At 42.5% G+C, this 8,140-nt stretch overlaps 1 protein-coding gene across 4 annotated transcripts in view; it reads right to left on the reverse strand.

The window, feature by feature from the left end:
- MAPKAPK5 (MAPK activated protein kinase 5) overlaps positions 1-8,140 on the reverse strand; it is a 631,170-nt gene that overhangs the window by 598,986 nt on the left and 24,044 nt on the right. The gene's annotated exons all lie outside the window — the stretch shown is intronic.

Genomic DNA, 8,140 nt, shown 5'->3' on the forward strand with positions numbered 1-8,140 from the left:
GCACCACTGATGACATCTGAAATGATAACCGTCCTATCTGCTCCACTATGACATCACAGCACTACAGAGTTAATGTCCGTGTCTATGTGACATCACTGATGACTCACCAACTTGGAAGTAGATGTCACGTGACTCACTGACGGTGTCAGAGAAAGCATCAAAACCTGTATTATTGTTGTAGCCCCGGGTTAAAAAAACGGTATTTACATAATTAATAGCGATTCCGTGATGACATCTTAGAAGTGAAAATATTGCTGCACATTTCACTGAGGCATAAATAATGACGTCATCGTAGTGAGAGCCTGGATACGTGTTGTATGTATGTCCCTTTCTGTAACACTGGAGTGAGCCAATGAGACTACAAACGACATCGCTGCAAAAGCACAAACAGCTGGGTATACAAAGGGCACTGGTTGTTGACCGGCGATGGATCCATGTGTAAATCATAGTAAAGAAGGCAGGGGGGCAGCGCTTTAGTGAAACAGCGGTAACAGCTGCTTTCTGGGTGTTTGCTTATCGTCACTTGTGTATCAAGAGAGACTCTGATCCAGTGACCAGCGGTTTATACATGCATGTGCTAACCCGGCCCAGAGCTACCCCACTCCCGCCCCCAAAGCCAGGCCAAACCACGACACTGTCAAGCACAACACATCACGCAGATAATAGAGCATCATCTTAACACACCCTCACAATAAGGTACGAAATTGGTAGACACAAGACCACCACGGCGGGAGGAGTGAACAGAATTGTTGGTAATTCAGGATCGATGAGACTTCCGTGATCTCGGCACTCCACCTTTGCCACGCTGTTTGATCTTGGGCAAACTGCAAGCATCAGTACAAGAGTAGTTCCGAGTGAAAAGTAATGCAGGGGAAAAAGACTGCATGTAAACCAAGCGCGCCCATGCTGAGGTGAGACTTCCGTGATCTCGGCGCTCCACCTTTGCCACGTGTGACATCACTACGAAAGAACAGTAAGCACACGTCACAGTGACCGAGAGATGAGCACGCAACTTATTTTTTTTCTAAAATAGATGATCATATTCCACTTGACTAAAAGTTGTGGTGATGTAAGGCTCAGAGCACAGACTGCAGGAGGGGGCTTCGGTCTCGGAGGGAGCTCGGTGGACACTGGTAAGCATTGTCATCACTCTGCAGTCGGCTTCATGAAACGGCCAAGGAAACTGAACAAGTATGTAAAAGGCTGGCTCACCTTGAGGGCGACGTGTTAATCCCGAGCACACGGCCCTGAAATTTGCTTTGTTGCAGGCTCCCTGTGCTCAGTAAAAAAAACAAGCGAGACGAAATGAACAGTAATTAGGTAAACAAGCATGCGAGTCGCACGTGCACCACGGCGAGACCTATTGGCTCAACCAATCAGAAAGCCTACTGCTGCATGCTTCACGCGTGACTGATAAGAAAAGTCGTCATGACACACGTAAAGCAAGCCACCGAGTCCAAAGGGGCCGGACCAAAAAGCCAAAGGGAGGCAACACAGATAGCTTATTTCCAAAGACAGGCCATCGTTTAGCATAAACGGTGATGCCAGCCAATGGAAATAAGGGGGGGGGGGGAGATTAAAGCTCTTTTCTAAAAGTACTAATTTGCATTAAATCTCGCCAAGCGAGCTGTGCATGTGCGCAGCAACTCTAGGCGAGACCTAAAAGGGGGCAGTTTTCAGTGGAAAAATGTGAGGTGTCCATGTTGTGTGTTGGGCAGCTTCCTGCCGCAGGCACGAGCGTCACCACACAAGTGAGGTAGCATTTTTATTGAGAGACTTGGGAGAACACACAACAGTAGAACAAATGTTATTACCAATTGAATTTCTTTGCATTTCTGCCATCCAAATGCAAGTCAATTTGTAAAAGAAATGTCATTTTGAAAAACAGCCTCTAATTCACTAGCTTGTATGGGTACCCACAATTTTGGAGGTGTGCAAATAACTGCTGCTTCTACACTCTATATTTTGTTCCCATTTCGAAAATATATAGATTTCCTTGGTACCTATTTTTCACTCTATATTTTACCAAATGAATTGCTATGTACCCAGTATACAATGAGAAAGCATTGCAAGATGCAGCTCAGTTACTGTATCTGGGTTCCTCTGGTTCTTGGTGAACCTACAGGTCCTATATATCCCCGCAACCAGAAGGGCCCAGCGATGTAATGATATATTGCTTTAAAAAGTCTGTCATACTTAGAAGAAATTACAGGTGAAAACGTTGGCACAAATGGATGTTTTTTCAACTCAATTTCAATATTTTATATTTTCCACTGTTAGTTTCTATTAAAAAAAACTTGAAGGATCTACACAAACGACCCCTTGCTGAATTCAGAATTTAGTCTACTTTTCAGAAACTAATAGCTTTCCGGAATCCATTATTGCTTTCACACCCATTTCTACCACTACCTGGAAGGAGGTTGAAAGCACACAAAAAAAGCAAAAATAGGCTATGTCCCAGTAAAATGCCAAAACTGTAGAAAATGTTGGTTTTCTGACTAAAGTCTGCATGTCCCTGAAAGCAGAGACAAGGGTGATTTCAGCACCACAAACCCGTTGTTGATTGGCAGGGAAAAAAAACAGACTTGTTTTTCTGCAGCATTATTTTCAACAAAAACAATGTAGCTGTATTTTGGCTAATTTCTTGGTCCCCAAAGCCTGGGTACCTTTAGAATCCTCAAGATGTTGGAAGAAAAGGGATCAAATTTGGTGTGGATACCTTATCTGGACAAAATGTTACAGGGGCCTAAGAGCGAACTACTCCAAATAACCAAAAAAAGGCGTGGCACAGGGGGGAAAAGGCCTAGCAGCGAAGCGGTTAAACATCTTAAACTAAAGCGCGGGTGCCGTAATTGCATCAAAAGTAAATAAATAGAAAGTAAATGCAGCTGCGTGCCTTTTTTTCCTATTTATTTACTTTTGAAGCAATCGCAGCACCTGTGTGCCGCGATTTGTAACTAAAGTAAATAAATATAACAAAAAAGCATGCAGCCACCATTTCTTTTTCCGTTGTTTACTTTTGTAGCAATGGCGACACCTGCTCTTTAGCTTTAAACACCTTAAGCTAAAGCATGGGTGTCTCAATTGCTTCAAGAGTCAATAAATAGAAAAAAAATAAATAAATCAGCTGCATGCCTTTTTTCTATTTCCACAATTTAGCTTTAAACGTCTTAAGCTAAAGCGCGGGCACCACGATTGCTTCCCCCCCCCTATTTATTGACTTTTTAATCATTTACAATGCATTAGGTATAGCATTACTGAAAGTTTGAGCTATTGCCGTTGTTGCATTATTAGGGCTCCCGGTTTTATGGTATTTATTTTTGGGACATTTCCGTTTGTATTTACCCATATTTATTTTTTGTCAACTTTATCTGTATTTATCCCTATTTATTATGGTTTTGTGAAAAAAATAAAACTGAAACTGGTAAATGTCCACATTTATTTAACCAATAAATATGCAGTCATGTTTGAATGCCTGCCAGGAAAATCAATTCACTTATATGAAAATATGCACATTGCAGTATCAGCCTTCTGCATATTTACTGCTGTTTAAGCCTCTTTACTAAAATTCCTTTCTTTTTAACACCCTTACCTATCAATCCTCACAGTTATTGGCCTGGCAGTCATGGCAAAGTGCCTTTAGAATCACCCAATTTCCGTTTTTATCCACATTTAAAAATAAATACAGACAAGAAAATAAAATGTTATTTTGTGTGTATTTATCTGTGAAAATCAATAAAAACGGAGAACAGGTAGCCTTAATTATTATTAGCAACGCCAATAGTCCGAACTTTCTTTCATTAATGCAAGACCTATTTCATTGCAAATGCTTGTTGTTAGCTGTAGCTTCAAAGAGGGCAAGGACTTAAAGTATGAGAGCAGAATAATTTTTACTTTTACATAGATCCCACAGATTAAGTGACTGCGACAGATCTCGTCAATGTGTGTGCAGCCCATTGATTTAAACAGTATAGGCCCAATTCACCAAGTCATCTGCACTTGCAGATTGATTTACACTCACACAATATTTAACCAGTACGGTGTAATTTTGCAGTGGAGTAAATTTGCTTCCGTGGGAAGGAGTGGTGCTCAAGAGAGGGGTGCCATGGAAATTTGTGAGTTTGGGGTGTTGACAATCATTTCCAAATTAAATTCCCAAGCAAGATATAGTTGGAGGTCAGGAGTAATCGCTCTCCAGGGTGGAAATGTAGGTCACCTCCCCCACACAAAAGAAATATACTGGTGTAGGGCAAGGGGGTTTCTTTCTCCACGTGGACACATTTCCTTGCGGACGGGGAAAAAAAAGTCAGCACATGCAATTGCACTTTTTGCCGAGCCTTACACGTGCGACTGCAACTGTAAATCGTGTACAAATGTACGTGTTTACCTGGTTCATTAAAGCATCACTGGAAAACTGCAGATAATCCAGATTCCCAAACCCTGTCCAGGAAGTCCTAAAAAAAACAAAAGTAGCCCAAATGTAGGTGTTAACCTAGAGTTGTAGATTTACGAATAGGGCCGTGGCTTTTCATAAATGCCATTTATGTGCGACACAGGGATTGAAAAGAAGAGCTGATAAGCATAAGGTAAAATCGGATAGTCTACAGAGTGGGAGCAGAGATAGCCGAACGAGGACATTGTTTAACAGCCCGTCGACAATCTTATTTAGAAAACAAATGCAGGCAGAGTGTAACTTTTGGATGCCATTACACATCAAAGCAAGCCTTGACACGATATTTGTGAGCGCCTTGCATAACGAAGTCACGGAAAGTTAAGCCGCCTCACAGAGTAAATGGGTAACTTCACACCATTGTGACGATTGTCTTTCAAGGTGTCGCAAAATAATCATGCACGCAAACTATCAGAAATAATCTCGCCCTTAAACAATTCGCTGCGAATTTGGAACAAATACAATAAACACGCATTTAATAGCACAGCTTTTAGGGGGGAAATAAAGTGGCAAATAGCAATAATAGAATTTTTCATATTAGCAACTTTTGGTTACTTAATGTAGCTCAATCTGCCTTCGTTCTAACAATATGCTTAAGAGTAATGAAAGCTCCGGCCACCTCCTTCAAAACGTTTCAGACACTGCGAGCAGATTTCGGACTTAGCGCCACACAACACTATAGGTATATACAACTGAAACATGCGTGGAAGGCGGAAGGCCCCTTCCCCTCCCCACTACAAGACTATGCACCACTAGAGGGACGGCTGCTGCAGGACCACCTACAAGAACAAGCAGTGTCCTAAACCTATAGAACTTTGATTAATAATGCCCCAGACCGTCTGACAAAACTGAGGGAGACATGGTAAAGTAATCTGGGGCCCTTTGACACCACGGACTGGGAATCGGCACTTATGCATCCCCGGGAAGTGGCCATCAAGTCCAGGTTAAGACTAATACAATATAAAATCCGACATAGGACCTACTACGATAGGGCCCGATTGCACAGGATGGGTAGAGCGAGCGACCCATGTTGCCTGCGATGTGGCCATGACCAAGGAGACTTTTACCACACTATATGGGGGTGCCCCCTTATTCAGGTATATTGGGAGAAAGTGACGTTGGAATTGGGAAAGGTGCTGAACGAAACCCTACCACTAGACCCAAAATGTATCCTCCTGAGCATACCAGGAGATGTAGATCTAAGCCGTCCTCACTTCGTCTTCGCAGCCCTGGCCCTGGTTGTAGCGAAGAGGGACATCGCCAGGAAGTGGGGTTCTGCACAGGGACCACAAATAGAGGAGTGGAAGACGGGGATGGATCTATACATGGCAGCAGAGAGGGTCACGTATAAAGCTAGGGGTTGTCCCAAGAAATTAAAAAAAGTATGGGGAAATTGGAGAACATATTATGGCATAGATGGGGAGGTAGATCAACGATCCCAGATAGATGTACAGGCACCGTTAGGCTGAGGCACAGCGTAGAGGCACTCCCACTAACCAACGAGAGGGCTTGAGGGACCAAGACACGACTGATGTAGGAATTGAAGCGGGCTGGGGTCTTGCTGGGCAGACACTCCGTGTAATTCCTGCTGTACGAAATGGGTCTGATGGCGATGTAATGTATTCAGCGCGATTGACTGACTTTATTGCATACCTTGATTGTTTATGGTTGGTTTACACTGTGCAGAAAAAATCAATAAAAATATTTTTGGAAAAGAGTAATGAAAGCTCATGTGAGTACCATGCACTTTAAGTCTGTGTTCTTAATTATTCTTTTAACAGCACTATGTGGTACTGATAGAGCAAGATTTCGCATCGCGACTTGCTAGAGTCAAGAACCTCGAAAAGTTGTTATAATCCCGTAATTCCAATTGTTTGTTTTACTAAATTTATGAAATTTGAAGGTGCATGTGTATCATAGTGATGCTTGCCTATGTGTTTTACTAATACGAATAACCCTTGTCTTTTAAACATGGAAGCTGCTCGAAATTTTATTCTGCACATGCGTTAGGCATAATCACGTGACACGACGCAGTCACATTTGGAGGGAAAGGGTGCGCATGCGTAACAGCCAATAAAATGGCCGCGCTTTCTAATAGCGAGGTGAAGCTTGCACCGTTGCTTTTGTGATTCTGTCTGTTGCACTAATAAATAATTGCATAGTATATTTTATAATGATAATTCACAAGTACACACTCATGTTATGTAGTTTATTCATTTATTTCTATGTTTTAATTTGTTTTCACTTACTTTTCATGTACCATGGTAAACGGGGGGTCCAACTGGGTCGAGAGCCATCTTGAGGGTCCTTTCTGCGCATGACCGCGCAGCCCAGGCAGCCGTAGCCTTGAACGGTGGAACTCAGCCAGCTGGCAGCCACAGTCAAGATGCTCATGTGAACGCCACCTCTGACCCAGCAAGATGGAGTTAACTGTCCTCAAACTGATACAATGACATTTTTCCTATTGTATTCCGTGCGACTTCTCATGGGAACCCCAATCTTGCTAGGCGGTACCTTAACATGCAAAACAAGTCTTACAATAGTCTGTTCTGATTGGTGTGTTAACCAAATCCTACCTTAGGACCAATCGAAATTGGGGATTCTGACACTTTGCAACATTGGGGGGTGGTACACTGACCCAAAAGAGTATATCTAGCCTAGATTTAGCTAGAGAAATTGTCCGACTTGTCCGAATAGCTGACCTGTCACTGACCCAACGCACTCAATAGGTGACTGAATATACAGAGAGCTGCGGAGCACTCTGTCCGAATTTTGACCATAGACTAAGGTTTTACTAAACCTTAAGTGCTGGCGGAGCACTTTGCTGGGGAATTCGCTAACCCAATCGGGGTTCTGACTGATAGCTGCAGAGAGGGTGGAGCGCAGGCGTTGCTTCCGAACTGCGGGTGCTGGTCGTATCCTGGTGGTCCTGTCCTGATCCTAATCTGGGTTTCCTGTCCTGTCCTGAGGTGTCCATACTGCACCTGCTGTCCCATTGATGACTGCTATTCCTTGGGGTATTTCCGGTCCTTAACTGACCCGTGGCCAGGGTTGGTTTTCACACCAGTCTAGGTAAATATCTTGCCGAAAACTCTAAACTGCACCTTTCTATTTTTCTGTCTTTGCTTCAATAAAGACATAACTTTGCATATGATAATTTTCCATGTTTTCCGAAACCATTGCATATCATAAAGTTATTTGCATTTACTTTCATAGCGTGTTCCTATGTTACCCTACCTTTTAGAAATCATTTTCTACATTGCAGTTTATAATCTCCTGATGTGGCCTATAATTTTCTCTTAACATTTAACTGAAGTACTTTACTAGAGTTATATCGTGTTTCACATTACACCCTTACTATAGCTGTTAGGATTCCTAATTTCCCATTCATATTCATGAAAACTGTTTCCATAGTAAAAATTCCGATTATTGACTGGGTTTTTACTGTAAACGTTATGATTTTTCCAAACACTGACTTTTAGATAAAGAATCTTAAAACTTCCCAGTTGTCCGTGGTCATTTGATGAAATATTGAAATCATTTTTATGTTGGGTTTTGTATTTTGCTGCCTTTCCTTTTACAGCTAGCTCCCTGACCCATCGTGGTTATAGGTACCCGTATCGGTGGATGGTAAGTCGGGTACACTAGAAATAGCAGGAAGGGACTCACAATTATTGGTAGTAGATTGTA

The sequence above is a fragment of the Lissotriton helveticus genome, chromosome 11, assembly GCF_964261635.1.
Source record: "Lissotriton helveticus chromosome 11, aLisHel1.1, whole genome shotgun sequence".
Lineage (NCBI taxonomy): Eukaryota > Metazoa > Chordata > Amphibia > Caudata > Salamandridae > Lissotriton > Lissotriton helveticus.